Raw genomic sequence first — 20,336 nt, forward strand, 5'->3', positions numbered from 1 at the left:
CACCATCCATCCAATTCACACATTATTTTTAAACTCTGCGAAAAAGAAATGTCTATATTAACAATTAACAGAGGGAGTAAATATTTTTGTTATGCATATTAATTTTTTAAATACCATTAATTGAAGATACTATCTCTCCGTTCCATAGTAGTGGAGTCATTTTGGTAAATTCCATAGCAGTAGAGTCATTTTCTTTTTAGTAAAAGTCAACACATTTCTTTCACTTATTTTACTCTCTCTTACTTTATTCTTTCTTCATCTCTCCATCTTTTTCATTTCCTATTTTATTATTCATTTGTTTAACTTACTTAACACAAATTTTTTAAAATCACGTACCAAAAAGTAATGTCTCCACTATTATGGAAACGGAGGGGATAGTATCTATGAATGAAATAAAAAAAAGGGATGTGATTGGGCAGGTCAATAAATAGGCTAATGGGTCATGGGCCATGTAATAATATTTTGTATTTTCAGCCCAATCGCTTGAATTATTCTGCCTGCCCCGGATTTGTGGAGAAATTTCGGAATATGGGTTTAAATTCGCTGACTTTTCAAGATAAGGGATTCAATTCGCTTACCTTTCGAAATATGGGTCCGAGACATGCGAATTTTTCGGAATAAGGGTTTTACACCTTTTTATATTTATTCTCTTCATTTTTCTTATTATTTCCCTTCCAATAATAATAGATTTACTAAACTATCCTTTAATCTCAGTTCCTTAATCCATGTGACAAGAACTGAGAATGCAAACAGACCACTCCATTATGATACAGTAGAGCTCAAGAATGCACTGAAAATGAAACTCGTGCTTGCAAGTAGTCAGCTGAAGCAGAAAAAAATAATCAATTAAGTATAGGTCAGTTTCAATCCTCAGCCGTTAATAGACAGTAGTTTGTACAAACCGTAGAAGGGTCACTATCACAAAAGGCTTCAAGACATATACTGCAAGCATCATCGCATGCTTCCTGAATTCCCCCTTCCACAAAAGCTGCAGCAGAAGTCAAACTGCTTGATACATTTCCTTCTTCCATCTGTCACGGAGTTGAAATATTTAACAAAGCAGATAGCACAAAGTTTCTTTAAATCAAACTTTAGCAATATCAACAGTCCGAAAAAAATAAAGGAGGAGTAGAGCTCAATCAGCCTCATCATTTACCATAAAACTTAAGTGGTAATGATACAACAGAATGCAAACTTAAGTGGTAATGTAAACAGACCACTTAAGTGGTAACTGAGAACCTTCAATAACTAACGAGTCCCTGATCTTAGAGTACTAACATGATCTGACATCAATCTAGTTTGGAGGGAGGTAAAATGAAATTTTTGAGAGATGAGTTAAAGGATAGTTTAGTAAATATATAATTATTGAAAGGGAAATAATAAGAAAAATTAAGAGAATAAATATAAAAAGGGGTAAAACCCTTATTCCGAAAAATTCGCATGTCTCGGACCCATATTTCGAAAGGTTAGCGAATTGAATCCCTTATCTCGAAAGGTCAGCAAATTTAAACCCATATTCTGAAATTTCTTGGATTTGTGTGGGATCGACTCTACCACCAGCCTATGCATAATTGAGCATTGGTGTTGTGGTTGCTGCGTTTCGACGAAGTATAATTTAATCAGCTGGGCTTATAATGCCAATTTATATTAACCTATTGAACCATTTATTGAGGGCACCCCTTTTTATAGTGCGATTATGCATTTTCAAAACGCCTCTCGTTGTACATGCTTATTACACTCTTAATTACCCAAGCCAGTTAATTAATTGAGCTTTGTCCATTAATTGTCGAGTTGTACAAGTTATTTATTTTAGTTCCTATCATAGTTTCGGTGTATCCTCTAGACACGTGTGTCTCGTTCTGTATCGAGGCTGACGTCATTACGAATTTGGTTTGCTAGGTCCATCATTTCATGTGCATCGTAGACAATTTTTGGGATTTGGATCCTCTACGGTGCACAGCACTGCTGTGCACCTCACAACACATTAAAAAAATATTTTTTTTTTATTATTAAAAAATTATTTTATTAGGTGCACAGCAGTGCTGTGCACCGTAGATGATCCAAATCCCAATTTTTGTGAGGTTGGTGGAAGCTTTGCCCAATTTCATTGGGATTCATGGTCTGTTGGTGGGGTCAGTCAACCCTATCGAATTCCAATGGCACTCGTGGACCCATGGTGGGATTGGTAAACATGGACGAAGCCACACTGCGGCCTGGGGCGCCACTGGGCCCCCAGCTATCGTAACCATTATTAGATATTATGCTTTAACAATACACTAAAAAGTGTTCCAGCGCAGTTGGTTAATATACTCTCACAGTTGATGTTTTCTTTTTACAAAATTCTAGATATACTTTCTTCACTTAGTTTTTTTATAGACACCACTTAAGCTAATTCTATTGACTTTTTCACTTTATATTATGTTTATTTCAAAATTTTCCATTTATATATTCTGTTCATTTTATAAATTTTCATGTTGGCCACTTTGAAAAATCTTTTTACTTATAATTTTTATCATTCATAAGATTCTTACTTTTTACACATCCACATCTACTAATTTATTTAATTTTAATGTTTATTATTTGTGTCACTTTACAACATTTGATTATTTTAAACAGTAATTGCATAGTTGATAAATTAAATATGTTTAGACTTCAATATACTCTTTAAATATGAAAATATTTTACTCCATATAATATTAATAAATTTTAGTCTAAGAATATACTCCATAATCTTTATTCATTTCTTTATAATCATCATTCAATTTCATCTCAAACTTCTCTTATTAAAGATTAATAAAAAATTAACAAGTAAATATCGTAAGATTTAATCATTAAATAAATGAAAAAAAATAAATTTTTTTCTTATGATATTTAGTCATCAATAAAAGTATTTGGACCCCCAATAAAAAATTTCTGGCTTCGTCACTGATGGTAGTTTTAGTTTTTTCATTATTGTTTAGTAGTCCCTTAGAATATGCACTCTTTCCTTTTTAGTCCGTCCCACAAGAATATGCACTTTCTAATTTTGGAAATTTGTTTCTCTCTAATAAGGTGGGACTTATTATCCATTAACAATACTTTATTTACTTTTGAGTAAAGGTCATTTGTGGTCCTAAACATATGACAAATTTACGATTTTTGTCCACAACATTGTCTTTTGAATTATTTCGTCCCGAACGTATGAAAATGGTTTAGATTTGGTTCATTTTGGACGGTTCCGTCAAAAATTCGACCGTCAACGCCAATTAACTTAATTTTGACGGGATTAACAATTTTAACACAATAATATATTCTACCTATTTGGTCCTAAACATATTGTCTTTGTTCATCCATCATCTCATCCCCTCCATCCCCAAAAAAGGCCCCAATCCACAGTGACGTCCGGCAGCAAGACTGGGGAAGTGGGTGGCGGAGATCCACAAGCCGCAAAAGCAAACGCGGCGCTGGCTCAACACCTTTTCCACTGCCGAGTATGTAGCCCGCCCCTACAACCTCGTCGCCTACATTCTCGTCGTCGCGGAGCAGACGAATCTGACGTGGTGGCGGCATTTGTGGAACGAATTGATGGAATTCGGCGACGGCTTGGGTTTGCTGGAGGCTAGGGAAGAAGTCGGCGTCAGAGGTGGCGGCAGGTATGGCGGAGGGGGTAAAGGGGAAAAATGATGTTGGATGCTAGAGTGTAAAAGTGTTGGATAGAGGTTCTTGATCTAGACGACAATGGTGTTGAGGAAATGAAATTGAGAGCATTTGAGGGGTAGAAGTGCAGAGCCACGATGAGGATAAAGTCAAGCCATATCATGATTAAATTGGAGCATTTGTTCATGACATTGGCAGCCTTCACTACATCTCTAGTGACGAATATATGTTGATTGGGGGCCGTTTTCTGTGGATGGTGATGGTGAATAAATAAAGGTAATATATTTAGGACCAAATATGTAGAACACATTATTGAGTTAAAATTGTTAATTCACTAAAAAATGAGTTAATTGGCGTTGACTGTCAAATTTTTAACGGACCGTCCAAAATGGACCAAATTCAGTCCGTTTTCATTTGTTTGGGATGCAATAATTCAAAAGATAATGTTTTGGACAAAAATCGTAAAATCGCTATATGTTTAGGACCACAAATGACATTTACTCTTTACTTTTTTTCCTCTACATTCTCTTAGTTTACCAATTTTGCATTAAAACTCATGCTGAACTCAAAGTGCATATTCTTTGGGGACGGAGGGAGTACTATTTTATTATGTACCAAAATGTTGGTTTGAGTGAATGTGAAGAAATGGGTGGCGGTGGCGGTGGCGGTGGCTGTGGCTGTGGCTGTGTAAATACTCCCTCCGTCCCGGGCTACTCGCTCATTTCCTTTTTGGCTCGGAGATTAAGGAATGAGTGTATAGGAAAGTCAAAAATGACGGCTGTAGGTGAAATTTTTTACTAAAAATGGAAAGAGTGCAAGTAACTTGGGACGCCCAAAAAGGAAATAAGTGCGAGTAGTGCGGGACGGAGGGAGTATAAAACAAGGAAGAAACGGCTAAGTAAATTAATCATCACCTACCCATAACCCACTGCACGCACTTCATGGTACGATTAATAATTAAATGATAGAAGTATATTTATATGAATATATATACTTTGCAGAAACTTCTGGAAGCTTCTTAACTGCAAGCTCACCTTCCGCCGGGCTGAGATTAATGGGCTTCAGCCCGGTTAAAGAGTGAAAAATTGTTTAAGGCCACAATCCGTATAAAAACCGTACTATTAATTACGGTCAAATTATAAAAATCATTTTCTAATAGAGATTAGTAAAGAAATCAGCTACGGCCCAATGTGTCCATTCCTTTTCTTCTTATTTTTCAATCGTTTATTTTAGAATTGCCTTATGTCTAACTAATTAAATTTGCAGAAATTACCATTTCTCTCTCCTTTTTATCTCACTTTTTTTGTAATTGTGATCGGTTCGATACACGTGTCAATATGCCTGGCCACCGGACTTTTTATTCGATGCTATGGTATTTTATGTTTGGACATAAAATTATTGATAATTTGATAGTATAATTTATATAATGATTTGATGAATATAATAGTGGCAATATTTAGCAGAGAGATTGAATAATGATAATATAAGAACTAAATGTGATATTATATTAAACTGATTGGATTTCCGACGTGATATATTATTGTAAATCGTTGGAGAAATTTTAGTAATAAAATTATCTAGTTAAAATAATTTAAAAACTGGATTTTTCTTGCGAGATTTTTCTAAAACATACTACAATTCTATATATAGTGTTTGGACAAACAAAACCATCAGAAACAGAAAAGAAAAAATTAATCGGAAAATGGAGCAGAAATCTTCAAAGCTTTTGTTCATAACTGTCATTATTTTGGCAATGTCTGCAAAAAATTTAGCCGAAAATTTGTGTCATTCAAGGTGTAAAGATCACTGTAAAGATAAGATAATTAGTAAACCCTGTGAAATAAAATGTAATGCACAAAAGTGCATTCCTTCTATGTTTGGTTCAGGTTTATCCCTTTCCCATTCCCATTTCGTTTTTTTTATTATTTTAATTGTTGGTATGTTTATAATTTAGAATAATTATCATTTAAATCACAACTTTCATTGTGGGGTACTTGCAGTTATCTTACAACGATCAAAATCGAAAACAATATGACAAATTCAAATAAGATGTGACAATAAAACGATGTTGTTTTAGATAAAGCGGTGTTGATTTAATTGGACAAAATAGTGTTGATTAAAACGACACTGGTATATGCACAATGTTGTGATTTTGTGCTACATCAGTTTTGATTTTGATCATTGTGTGAAAATTGTGAAAAGTAGAAAAAAATGTTGATCTCGATCATAAATATTAGAAATATGAAATATCAACAAGTTATATATATTCTGAAATAAATTTATTTTTTTGTTCAACTGTGATTAGTTCTAAAATATAGAATATTTGAAATCACATTTGTAGGGCTTCCAAACACTGGGGTTAGTCAAGTTTTTAAGCACAAACGGACCAGCGGTGCAATCCGACCCCACCTGAATCAGCTATTGCTCGGGGTTACCTTATACTTGTGGTTTTTTTGAAGAGTATCAATCTATACTATGTGGTTACTTAGAATATTCCTGCTTCCATTTTAATCAGGAATCATCAATTTATTCTGCATAAGAATAGCCATTTCATTTGCAATTGAATGATTGATTGATTTGTAAAAGAAAGATATATGTACAATGTACTTATTTATGCATGACGTGAGTTAGAGAATCTATATGTTACTAAGTAATATTCAGTGATTTTCTTTCATTTATTTCCGTGGTTTTGTGTATTTGATTTGATCCGATTTATTTGTTTAGTACTCCCTCCGTCCCGGACTACTTGCACTTATTTCCTTTCTGGGCGTCCCAAGTTATTTGCACTCTTTCCATTTTTAGTAAAAATTATCACCTACAGCCGCAATTGTTGACTTTGCTATACACTCATTCCTTAATCTCCGTGCCGAAAAGGAAATGTGCGAGTAGTCCGGGACGGAGAGAGTAATAAATTATACTTAGCTCTATAAATATTGTTGGAGTCTTTGGATCTCTAGTGAAAACCCTAAACCCAAACTTGAGTTTCCGATTTAAGCTCTTCCTAATCCTCCAATCTTCAATAATTTGATATCCTTAAAAAATTGAATTTTTTTTTGAACATTTTCAATAAAACCACTTGCCGCCATTGCTCATTTCATTCACATCTAAAAGCAAGAAGAAAAAATACACTAACCTTTTTCCATTTTTTATAGGCATATTCAATTAGCAATATATATATAATTAAATAACCATTTTTCGTAAGTTAAAAAGAAATCATTTTGAACCGTTGGTTCTTTCTTTTTATTTGGACCATTGGTCTTAAGCGTTGATATCTAGATTAGTACTATACTTTATTATTATATACAACCAAAATTTATATACATAAAGTAACATTAATTATTAAAAAATGAGGCACGTACAATTGTATAAATAGATTACTATAAAGTAAAGTTTCCACCTAACCATCCATACATCTTTTAACATGTACTATTAGTCAATTGTAATTATAAAAGTTCTCGATTGCATGCACATTTGCAATGTACGACACCCACTATTAAATATTTAAAAATCAATTTTATAGATTTCTAACCACTATATACCGGCTCTCGAAACAATTTTCGCAAGTGTGACAATCCAACCAAAATATTTCTACACATACAAAAACAAGATTAGAGATGAAGTGCAAGTTAGGGTTTGGAGGTTTGTTATTAGTTATGTTGATAGTTTTCCTAATTATAATTTCTGTTACAAATGCAGATACGTGTGAAGATTGTCTTCAAGGCTGCATCGATAAACTTATCATGTCTCTTTGCAAGTTGAAATGCAGAAAAGTTTGTTCGGCATCGTCTATGCAGCCTTGAAGACAATCTTCACACTTTTCGTGTTGACGCCACAGTCGCAGTTGTCACTGGGGTTTTATTGATCTGTATTTTGTAACGGCCCGCCTTTTTCTTATTAATAAATGCTTTGAGGGAATAAATAGAATTTTTTATATATATGTAGTCCCTTTGGAGTGCATTGTACGAGATTTGTTATTATTAATATAAAAAAATATGGTGTTTTCAATAATTAATTCTCTTATATATTAAGTAATCTCTTATTACAAATATACTAATTTAATTACACTAAAAAATCTATCTCAAATTTACGATCTAAAATGAAAAATGCGAATAACATAGAATGTAATGAGTATTTTATTACAATAATGAAATACTCATTTTGAAGAAAATCAAACTATGAGAAATTTGCCCAAATATAAATTTATGATAACACCTTATGGTTGAATTTGAGATATTAGGTAAAAGTAATTTCTAACTAAAGCGGATGTATTAATTAATGAATCACATCTTATATTTTGTATCCTTTAAATTTCCTCAAATATCCCTGTAAATTAATCACAAATCCCATCATTACATAAGATTCCTTTAACCAATTAAACAACCATAATAATCAAGGGTCTTGGTTAATCCACTCACTTTATATTAAGATCGAGGGTGAGACTTCAGGGTGATTGATCGATAATAAATTATTTTAATTTGCAGTTAGAATTTCTTTGATCCTACCTTTTCATTCAATGCAAAATTAATTCTAATAACAAATTTACTAATAATAAATCGATTCGTATATAAGTAGTTTTTTATTAAATTCACTCCTATCCATCCCAATCAATACAAGTTAATCATAACTTTTTAACATAAATGCACCTTATTTTTCCTCTATATAAATGAAGAAAATAAGCCTATGCAAATCATCAATCCAACACTAAATATTTACACAAAGAATATCACAATTTATTCATTATGTATCAAAGCAAAGCAAATTTGGTGATGGTATGTACCACTTAATTATTACTAGCATCTTGTACATACATAGTATGTTTCTACTGTCCATCCCAACTGTAGTCTTTTTTTTGCTGTCTTGAAAAAAATTTCAAAACAAATCACGAAATTTGGTATGTCCCATGATATAAAACCCAGTCAGAAAAATTTCAGGACGGGCTAGAATTTAACCAAATTTTATTATTTTTCCGGCAATTTACACTATTATATATTATTATCATCAATATTTGTGCTTATATTTAGTAACGAATTGAAGGTATATTATGCTAATTCAGTTGATCTTATTATATTTCAGATGTGACAAAGGTTGATGAATGTGTGACCAATTGCGAGACGGGAAAATGTGGCCGCTTTTCTCCTCCATCTCCATCTCCATCTCCACTCCCAATAAATTAAAGAAAATTAGATAAATGAAAAAGAATTAGAGAGCTATCAACAGTTTAGTTGTGATATCTTTGTTCCTTTTTATTAATTCCCTTATATAATAAACATTTGCATGGTTTAATATAAATTTCATAAGGAAATAATTGTTAATTTATTTTTATATAGTTGCAAAATTTAATCATGTTTATCAGTTTATGGATAATTAATTATATCCATAGGGAGAAAAGAGATGTTACTGTTAAAAATATTTTGCAAGAAATATTTAGTTGATCTGTAGAATATTGATATGATTAAGTAGTCTACTATTTCTTTGAGATTCATAACGATAAAATGAAGTGATGAATGTTGAATAAATCATTCATAAGCCCTAAACTAACCCAACTGCAGATCTAACCCAACTATTAATTAATCTTGATTATTAAATAATGAATTAAAGTGAGAAATAATGATCGATCCAGACGTAATGAATCTTTCAATAAATATTTGAACAAGACTTTAAAATTATAGCCATGTTTTATCACACTCATTTTGAGAGTTAAAGATATACTAGTACTCCCCTCGTCCCATAATAGATGTCACACTTTCCTTTTTAGTTTGTCCCATAAAAAATGTCACATTTTCATTTTTGGAAAAAGTTCTCTCTCACATTAATATAAAAATTATATTTTCTCTCTTCATCTAACACACAAAAAAAAAACCTCATAAAATCCCGTGCCGTTCCACAAGTGTGACATCTTTTGTGGGATGGATGGAGTATAATATATTAACAAATAAAAGCAGAAATTTATCAATCAAAATTAAAGAAACAATATTCTGCAATTTTGGTTGTGAATATTGATCTATGTGCCAAATTTGATGATGGTATGCTCTTGTTATTTATATGTACTTTTACTCGCTCCATTCCTAACATTTTTGTCATACGTCGAAAAAATTAGTCTATTTCAGTTTTGTAGACTAAATATTTAATTATAATATTTTGTATGTATGCATATGAAGCGAATAAGCTTAGGAGTCGTTTGGTTTCATTCATAGGATATATAAGATAGTTATTCGAAGATACTAGTTTTTCGCCACCAGTAAGACAACGTCAAGATAGAATTTTTATAATGTTGTTTGGTTGATTAAGATATTTCACAAATTTGTTTTATAGGTAAGATAAGAAATTACAGAAATATCCTTACAGAAAAAAAACTTATTTAAAGATTACCATGCATATTTCTGGATTATTAACTAAATCAGTAATTAATTTGTTTATTATTTAAGAATATAGTAGTTAATTTTATCAAGTTTAATCATATTTATCATTGATTAAAGAAAACTTATGTTAATAATCAAACGGTCCATATTTGATGTGAAAATCAATGAAATTGTGAAGATGAACCATATGACAAAATCATTGAATCCATAATTTTTGAGAAAAAAGGAACAGCTTGCAAACTACGAACCCAACACCAAAAGTTTTGAGCAAGAACAATTAATTTTACTATGACGAATAAAAACAATTAAAAAGCAACAAAACCCAACACCAAAATTTGAAGAATTCAACACAAACTAATGACGAACTGCATTGAAGAACATATTTTTTTTGCAGACAAGATACACAACACATCAAAATTTATAAAATAAAGTAACATAATTTTTCTTTACAAAAGATATATGGATTGAAGACATGCAAATCAAAATAAAATATTGAAAAGAAAGAGGCTCGGATCATGTTTAGTTACCATCATCGCCTCAAACATTGATCCAATTGAAATCTCTGGAAAATCACTCCAATCCAAGAACAATCTTACAAAGAAAAGAATTTTGAAAAAAAATGGCTCAGATTTTATAGGAGATGAGAGCCGAGAGGATAGAGGAAGTAGAGAGAAGAGAGAGAAGTAGAGAGAGAGGGATAATAATGGGAGGGAGAAATTTTACCTCCACTAACCTGCTCTATCATCGCACGGGGAGGTGGGAGATACATCTCTAGCCTGCCTAAACAGTGGAAATCTCACGGTTCGAGACAGGCCATAGATTAATAACACGGGCTGCACTTTAGGATATTTTGCAAACCAAACACTTGAAATACATTGTTCCGGTAAAATTACTTTTCTCTAACCGGAGGTAATCAATAAACCAAACACGTCCTTATAGTATAAAAATAAGTAGTTTTGAAATGCAAGAGTTTAATGTGCAATTGTCAAAATAAGATAGAAGAGATAGTTTTGAAATGCAAGAGTTTAATGCGCAATTATCAAAACAAGATAGAAGAGAGAAAAAAAAGTGGGATCCTCATTATTATTAATAGAAAAGTTATTATAATTTATAAATGTGATCTAATTTTAATGGACATGCAAAAATGACAAAAAATAGTTTAGTTTTATGGGACAAATGGAATATTTGATATGGCTGGTGAGAGATTATTGATGCGATATTTTAGAGTTCTTAATCAAAGTATAAAGATTATCAAGTTCAATTATTTTAACTCTAATAATACTACACTACTGCAAGAATACAGTATCGTAGTAGTATTTCAAGTGTCGATCCACAGGGAGGCGAGATTGCTTACACTTAATATGACTACACAAAGCATATAAAGATTTTGTTTTGATTTTGAGATGGTTAACTAACTTAAGCTACTGAAATGAGATTTTTAACACGAGAAAGACAAGTCACTCCAAGTTGCTCTCTAAGCTTGCGTTGTTTTACACCATTTACAACGAAACATACGACGGGATTATAATTATCAACCTAATCGCGTGCACTGAACATGTCTACGACGTATAGTTCACAGTCAGCTGAACACTTGTTCCATGAACCAACTTTCAACGACATTTAATTCCTGCGGATGCGCGGGAACAAACGTCGTCTACTATAATTACTTACCTAATCCACTATCAATTTATCCCCTGAACAGTTCTAAATCGATAGCATACCAACAAACGATCAATCCTAAGCTATGTTAAAGAGACGCTAGTTAAGATTTAACAACACTACATCATTAGCCAAAAACGTAGCATTTTAATTATCAAACACATTGTTGGTATCAAATGTACGATTCAAGGTGTTAAAACAAATATACAAGCCTAGATTACAACTTGGAGCAACATAGAGAGCTTAGCCTATACACATGGTAGAATGTAGAAACAAAACCATAGGTGTGTTGCTCTCGTCGAGTGGAGTCGGGATTCGGGAATAGATGGTCGGAATAATGGCCGGAATGCCTTCCTTCTCTTCTTCCTCTCCTCCTTTCTCTCTGTTTTTTCTCTCTAATCTCCTCTGTCAAAAACCGTCTCCTTTTCTCTAAACCGCCGGCCCCCTTTTCTTCTTTAAAGCCCAACTGCTACAGTAACTATCAATTTGCAGTTAAATTTGAAACACCCGACCGGGTGTATTTTGAAACTGAAAAATCACCCGGCCGGGTGACAGAACTTCGACCCTTGCTGGACTTTGCAATGCCTTCTCGACCTTACCCGGCCGGGTGGAATATTAACTCAACAAATTCACCCGGCCGGGTGACATCAATTCCTCCTCTTCTGGACTCCGTCATGCACAAACCATTCCACCCGGCCGGGTGTTCAAAGCCTGGAAATTCACCCGATCGGGTGATTCCTCTGCCTTCTCAGTTGTACCTTTCTGACGCACTTCCAGCTTCTAACACTCAAAATTACACTCGAAACACGACTTAGTGAGTTACAATTAACATAGAAATGTTTAGTCTACGGGGGGAAAAGTATAGGAAATATGCTACGCATCAATTATACGTAGACATCACTGCCGGTGAATTAGAAGATGTCATTATGTATAGAGTTGTTTGATTGAAAAACATTACGTGTAGGCGATCTATTTTTTTGGATGTGAAATTATTGCCAACAATGACAAATTTTGTGTTTTTTCTCCCTAATTTTCAAAATACCGGGATGAAACATAATTTGATTAAATCTTACTCTCTCCGTCAACGAAAAATAGACAAGAACGGCACGAGTTTTAATGTATAATTGCTAAAGTAACAGAGAGATATGAAAAAGTAAGAGAGGGAGAGGGAAAGGTAGTGGAATGAGTGTTAGTGCGTTGTGACTTGTGGGGTTCACATTTAATATGACGTGTAAGGTTAGTATTGGATGAAAACTTTCCTTTTTGAACTTTGTCTATTTTTTGTGGACGGATCAAAATAGCAAAACTTGTCTATTTTTCGTGGGCGGGAATATATTTTTTCTAGCAGTTTGCCAATGCATATAGTAATGATGTTATCATCAATATTTGTCATTTTGTTTTGAGATGAAAATACATTATGCTAATTCAGTTAATCTTATATTAATATTTTGCGGATGTGACGAAAGTTGGTGGGTGTGTCAGTGTGTGAGCCTTGTTACGCTTCTCTTCCAATCTCATGAAATTAACGAAAAAATTGAAAGAATTATAGAGCTATAAGTCAATAACATTTTATTTTATTTTATTTTCCATCAAAATTTTAATTGTGATATCTTATGTTTCTTCTGCATTATAGTTATATATGTACTAAATTTATCTCATAAAACTAGTATTCTTTTTTCTATTTTAGTTCATTCTATAAAATTAGTCTATTTTCATTTTATGTAAGTTTTTCTCTCTTATGTATTAAGCCGCATTCTCTATTAACAGTATTTCAATCACTTTTTTTTTCTGTCTCAATCTTTATCAATTTCACATTTAAAATTATATTATCCTCGAAGTCCTTATATTTATGAAGCAAGATTTTTAGAAAATATTACAGTTAAATTTTTTTTATATAGACGCAAAATTCAATTATGTCTTCTGTACAATATATATTTCCGTCAGGGATAAAAAATGTTATCAAAAAGATATTGAAGAAAATATTTGTTGTATAAAATAATAGAATATTCTACGTAGTATATAAATTATTCACAAGCCTTAAACTAACCCAACAGCACATCTATAGAAATCCAAACCCAAGGCCCATTTGATTTTCAACCAAGCCCATAAGCCATGACCCACTGCAGATCTAACCCAACTAACTATGAGTCTTGACCAATAAATCTGTAAATGTATGATCCAAATTTAATCTCGAATAAAATGATGCTTATGTTATGTACAAATATATTATTGCAAGATTATTTTGTCTAGATGAAAAAATAATAGGCGTTAACAAATTAAAACCGAACACTTTCGTCTCTTCTATACAATATCTTAATACATTAATTAATTTCGCAAAATTCTTTTAATTTAAATTATTTTTTAAAAACTCTTACTCCTCCGTCCCAACTAAGTTGGAGTACAAAATTTTTGGACATATAGATTAAGAAATTGTGTTGAAAAGTAGGAGAGAATGAGTGAAATAGGAGAGATAAAGAGAGAGTGAAGTAGATAATGGAATAAAGTAAAATTGATTGGATGTTTTGTTTTTTATCATAAAAGGAAATGACTCAATTTAGTTGGTATATCTCAAAAAGGAATACGACTTAACTTAGTTGCGACGGAGGGGGTATTACACAAGAAAATAATTATACAAGAATTCTAACAAAATATTAATTGCATATTTTCATATATACAAGAAAGTAATTTAGTTCTTATTAAATACTCTCCTATCCATCCCAATCAAGATAAGTTAATCATAACTTTTAAACATAAATGCACCTTATTTTTACCTCTATATAAATGGAGAAAATAAGCCTATGCAAATCATCAATCCAAGACTAAATATATACAAAAAGAATATCACAATTTATTCAATATGTATCAAAGCAAAGCTACAATTGTGGTGCTTTGTATTGATGTTAGTATTTGCAGGGCAAGCAAGTGCAACAGATGGTAGCTTCAAGAAATGCTTTGCCAAATGTATTTTTGGTTGTGCTTTTAAACCAAACAAAACTGTTTGTGCTGCATAATGTTTAGCCAAATGTGTCCTTGATAGAGAGTCTAATGCTTCAAACCAGGCTTACTGCTATTATAGTTGTGCAATTGATCAATGTGCCAAATTTGGTGATAGTATGTACCACTTAATTGCATCTTGTATATACATATGCTCTTGCTATTGTCCATCCCTTAACTGTATTAATTTTTTTACTTGTCTAAAAAAATTTAAAACAAAGCACGAAGTTTGGTATGTCCCATGTTATAAAAACCAGTGAAAAATTATAGGGTTTGGAATTTTTTGCATACATCGCACATGGAATTTTATTGTTGAACTAGTGTCTGGTGCTAAGTGTAGAGAAACCATAAGTGTAGAGGAATTACATGATGTAATTTAATCTTAAAGAAAATAGTACGAGTTGTTTTGATGAAACATATCAACGACATATGCACATAGGGAAGCGGAGCAGATTGTTTCAATGTAGGATAATTACAAACAAATCTAAACTTTATGTTTTTTCAATTAAATTCTAAAATTTCAGGACATACCTGAATTTGATCAAATTTTATTATTTTTCCGGCAATTTACCCTATTATATATTTTTATCCTCGATATTTGTGCTTATATTTAGTAATGAATTGAAGGTCTATTATGCTAATTTAGTTTATCTTATTATATTTCAGATGTGACCAAGGTTTATGAATGTGTGAGCAAGTGCGAGACTGTAAAATGTGGCCGCGCTTATTCTCCATCTCCACTCCCAAGAAATTAAAGAAAATTGGATAAATGAAAAGAATTAAAGAGCTATCAACATTTTAGTTGCGATTTCTTTTGTTCCTTTTGTATTAATTCCCATATATAATAATACTTTATTTGAATTGAGAACTTGTTCCCATATAGTCATATACTATTATGCATTGTTCACTATAAATTTCAGAATAAATTGATTGTTAATTTATCTTTATACAGATGCAAAATATAGTTAGCTCGGCTTATGAATTATACATATGCATTAGACAAAAAAATGTTACTCCCCCCTTCCCTGAAATTTTCACATTATTCCATTTCCGTCCGTCCCACAAAATTTGTTACATTTCACTTTTTACCATTTTTGGTAGTGAACCCTATTTTCCACTAACTTATTCTCACTCACATTTTATTATAAAACTAATATTTTAAAAGTAGGATCCACGTCTTACCAACTTTTTCAATCTACTTTCTATTATATTTCTTAAAACTTGTGCCCGGTCAAACTATGACAAAATTTAGGGGACGAAGGGAGTAGTAAAAAGATTGTTGAAGAAAATTATCAGTTGATGTATAAATTTCTAGATCATAAGCCCAAACCTAATCCAACAGCATGTCTATAAAAATCTAAACCCAAGGCCCATTTGATTTTGAACCAAGCCCAAGAGCCACTACAACCACTTGATAAAATGTTTTTTTATCTCCAAACAATATATAGAAAGTCCAAGCTGATCACGTGATAAATAAGGAATCATTATTGATTGCATTACATCATACAAGCTCTGATGAGCTAGCATATGAACTATTAGCAATATTTTTACAAATTATGAATAATAAATTAACGCGCGCGCGCATATATATAGGGGAGCGTTATTCTCCTTTTCACATCTTAGATCATTTTTCCTTCTTAATATTACGCGTTAGATCTAAGGCATCAACGGATCAGATTGATTCTATAAAACTGGTTCCGTGTTGCATTATAGAAGGTGGTTGTATGCATTACAGGGTTATTATTGACATTTGACGGAAAAGTAACTGCCACATTTTGGTATCTGCGAATAATGCACCACATGGTCACGAGTAATGCATATAATTGACTATATAATGCACAATATGTGAACTGCAATGCATACGAACAAGATGTGTTGTGTTATGATGTTTGACCCACGTTTCTTGTTTCCCCTAAGGGTTTAATAAGCTTAGGGGCTAGGGTATAGTACGTAGACACGTATGTAATCTTCACATGGTAACGAGTAATGGATATAATTGACTATATAATGCACAATTTGTAAACTGCAATGCATACGAACAAGATGTGTTGTGCTATGATGTTTGACACACGTTTCTTGTTTCCCCTAAGGGTTTAATAAGCTTAGGGGCTAGGGTATAGTACGTACGCATTAATAACAAATTATAAAACGATACGAATAATTCACCAAATTGTCACGAGTAATGGATGTTATTAACTATATAATGCACAATATGTGAACTGCAATGCATACGAATAAGATGTACCATGTTATGATGTTTGACACACGTTTCTTGTTTCCCCTAAGGGTTTAATAAGCTTAGGGGCTAGGGTATAGTACGTAGACATTACTAACAAATTGTTGTTATTGGAATATACGTATGTGCATTATTTAGTTTAGGTAGTGCATTATGTAGCTGTTAATTATCATTATCTCAGTATATTATGCATTATTAGAGGTATTATGTATATGGGTTAATCAACGGATTGAAGATTACATACGTGCATTTAGTAATGTCTACGTACTATACCCTAGCCCCTAAGCTTATTAAACCCTTAGGGGAAACAAGAAACGTGTGTCAAACATCATAACATGGTACATCTTATTCGTATGCATTGCAGTTCACATATTGTGCATTATATAGTTAATAACATCCATTACTCGTGACAATTTGGTGAATTATTCGTATCGTTTTATAATTTGTAATTAATGCGTACGTACTATACCCTAGCCCCTAAGCTTATTAAAAAGCCTTAGGGGAAACAAGAAACGTGTGTCAAACATCATAACACAGTACATCTTGTTCGTATGCATTGCAGTTCACAAATTGTGCATTATATAGTCAATTATATCCATTACTCGTTACCATGTGAAGATTACATACATGTCTACGTACTATACCCTAGCCCCTAAGCTTATTAAACCCTTAGGGGAAACAAGAAACGTGTGTCAAACATCATAACACAGCACATCTTGTTCGTATGCATTGCAGTTCACATATTGTGCATTATATAGGCAATTATATGCATTACTCGTGACCATGTGGTGCATTATTCGTAGCGGTTTCCGGCCATTATTAGATTACTATTGTACCCTCATAATGCACAAAATAGGACAAATAATGCAACACGGGATTAATTACCCAATGTTGATCTTGACCGTCCATTTCTCTAATCTAATGGCTGATATTAAGAAGGAAAAAGAAGGAAATATAGGAAAAGGAAATGAATACATCCCTATATATATATATATATATAGGAAAATGATCAATACAAAACTTGATCTCAATACAAAATCCAGACCAAATCCTGACCATGAGATTTGACAATCCAATGGTCAATAATTAAACAAAAACACGGAGGGTCATTGTAAAGCAGTTTTAGGTCATATTATAAACTTTGGATTTGAGGTCATGTTAAGATCATTTCATGTCATCCTTACTATAATGACGTAAAAATAAGCTTACAATGACCTAAAAATTACTTTTGTATGCTTGGTTCTGCATTTTTGTATTAAGAATGCTTTTGTATGGATCAAAACCATATATATATATATATATAGATAAATTGACTATCATAAATTTGTTCAAGACTATCACTATGTAGAGTTTAGGCTCCATAATAATCCTTGAGAGAATTGGAGAAGCCTCTAAGCTAGTAATTTCAATAAACTTGTGATGATCATAGGGTTTATAGAGTAATGGGTGCTCTTCATCCACCATCTCCTCTGGGGATTTAATTATGCTCCCCTCTTTCGGAACAGAAAATAATCCGATCGAGTATCGAGCTTTGTCCCCGGTCATCGTCACTCTGTGAAGGGGAGAATGCAATCGGCCGTTTGTCCATGCCTGCAAATTAATTCAATCATGTATGCAATTAATCAAATCCAATATGTAGTTGACCAGATTGAATAAATTATCGTTAAACTTTTGTTTGCTTTAACTTCTGGATAACCTCATAACTTTCAAATCTTGCGAATTGATTTATAATTTTACTAAGATTCGCAATTGTCCCACGAAACAAATTTTTGATGAAATCGGTGGTGACGTGGAAGCTGGATTTTCCAACGTGGATAAATCTCGATTCTACAAAAAAAATGTCTTACATGTGACTCAAAACGATGTCATTTCCATCATTTAATTTAATCATTTTTAGGCCCCTTTTTTCATTATAAGCATTTTTTTCCACTTAATTTTAGGCCATTCTCTATTTTGATTCATAGATTTGATTCATTAATATGGTTAATTCGCAACTAACCGAGAAAGAAAGAAAGAAAGTCAAAGTCAAGAATAAGTGAAGGACTTACATGGAAAGAGATTCCAACAAAGACAGAGCAGGAATAGGGAGAAGTTGGTTGTGCAGTGATCCAATTTTTGCAATCCTGAGACCTGATTAAGCTGTTGCAATATGGTGACAATGTTCTTGTCTGTATGAGGTAATAATCCCGGTTGACCGGCCTCATGGTTTGGAGGGTTATCATACTTCTGAACTCGAACAACGTAGTTGGTCGAGTTCAGGTGATCATCCATGTATTTCCCTAGTTGAAGGCTTTCCAACACCAGCTTCCTCACAATTTTGTCTAATTCTACCAATTTCTCTCTATAGGATTGCATAGTATCACCGGTAACAATAGAATACACAAATTCAATTGAAAAAATAATGTCACAAGCATACCTTTGTCTAATTCTACCAATTTTTCTATAGTATTTTTAGTACGTAAGAAAAATAGTATTAGAAGACCTTCTATCAATATTTATTCTGCATCAGCCACTGATTACGCGTATCATTCTACTAGTGAAACATGATGAGCTTGTACTTGAAAGATGGATTGCCTTCGGGCCACATGAGGTTAGTGAAAGACATCACGTCTTCGATCCCCAAACTTTCGTTGAGCGGGAGGCTCGGAATTTGTCCAACATAGCCGTGGTAAGGCCTTTGTGCTTTGTTGCATAATTTGACTGGTAATGGAAGATCAAACAGTTGTTTCAATCCATCAAGAACTGATTTTTGGAGATGAAGATGGATATGATCATATATAGCTTCGAAGCAACCGAATTCTTCCAATGCTTGCCTTACTTGGATTTTCACAGATTCCCACTTTTCCTCTTTCAAATTGGACAAGTTGATTAGATGATGTTTTTGGGTTTTTGAGCCCATTTTTTTGTAAAATGAAGAACAAGGTATATGGTTTCTAATTTTGAATATTTGATGTTGGAAAATGAACATATTTCTTGAAGATTTTCTAACTCTTTTCTAAGGTTATAAGTTTGAAAATTTTCAAGCTGTAAGGTAGACTTATTGTCCAACCTAATTAAGAATATTTACATATCTTATTTGAAAAGCTAAAAATTCTTTATCGATTTCATGCCTGAAAAAAAGTAGTACTATAATTATGAAAATAAATGGAGAGAAAACAGAAAAAATAATCATTTTTTGACGAATTAATTTGTTGGAAAGCAACTTGAAATGGGAAATTAATGGCTTTGTTATTGGAAAGCAACTTGAAATGGGTGAATGGAAAATAATCATTTTTTAAATTGAGAACTTGATCTCATATAATCATATAGTATTATGCATTGTTTACTAGTATAAATTTCAGAAAAAATGATTATTAATTTATTTTTTTTTAGATTAAACACATAGCGCTTTGCTTCGTCGAATTCATTATATGCTTGGAAAAAGTATAAATATGAAAAATATATAAATGGAG

The 20,336-nt window shown here is 32.5% G+C and overlaps 1 pseudogene; it reads right to left on the minus strand.

The window, feature by feature from the left end:
* Positions 1-3,306: 3,306 nt before the first annotated feature.
* On the minus strand, positions 3,307-19,783 carry LOC121799971 (annotated as a pseudogene).
* Positions 19,784-20,336: the final 553 nt, after the last annotated feature.

This window comes from Salvia splendens, chromosome 4 (genome assembly GCF_004379255.2).
Source record: "Salvia splendens isolate huo1 chromosome 4, SspV2, whole genome shotgun sequence".
NCBI classification, from domain to species: Eukaryota; Viridiplantae; Streptophyta; class Magnoliopsida; order Lamiales; family Lamiaceae; genus Salvia; species Salvia splendens.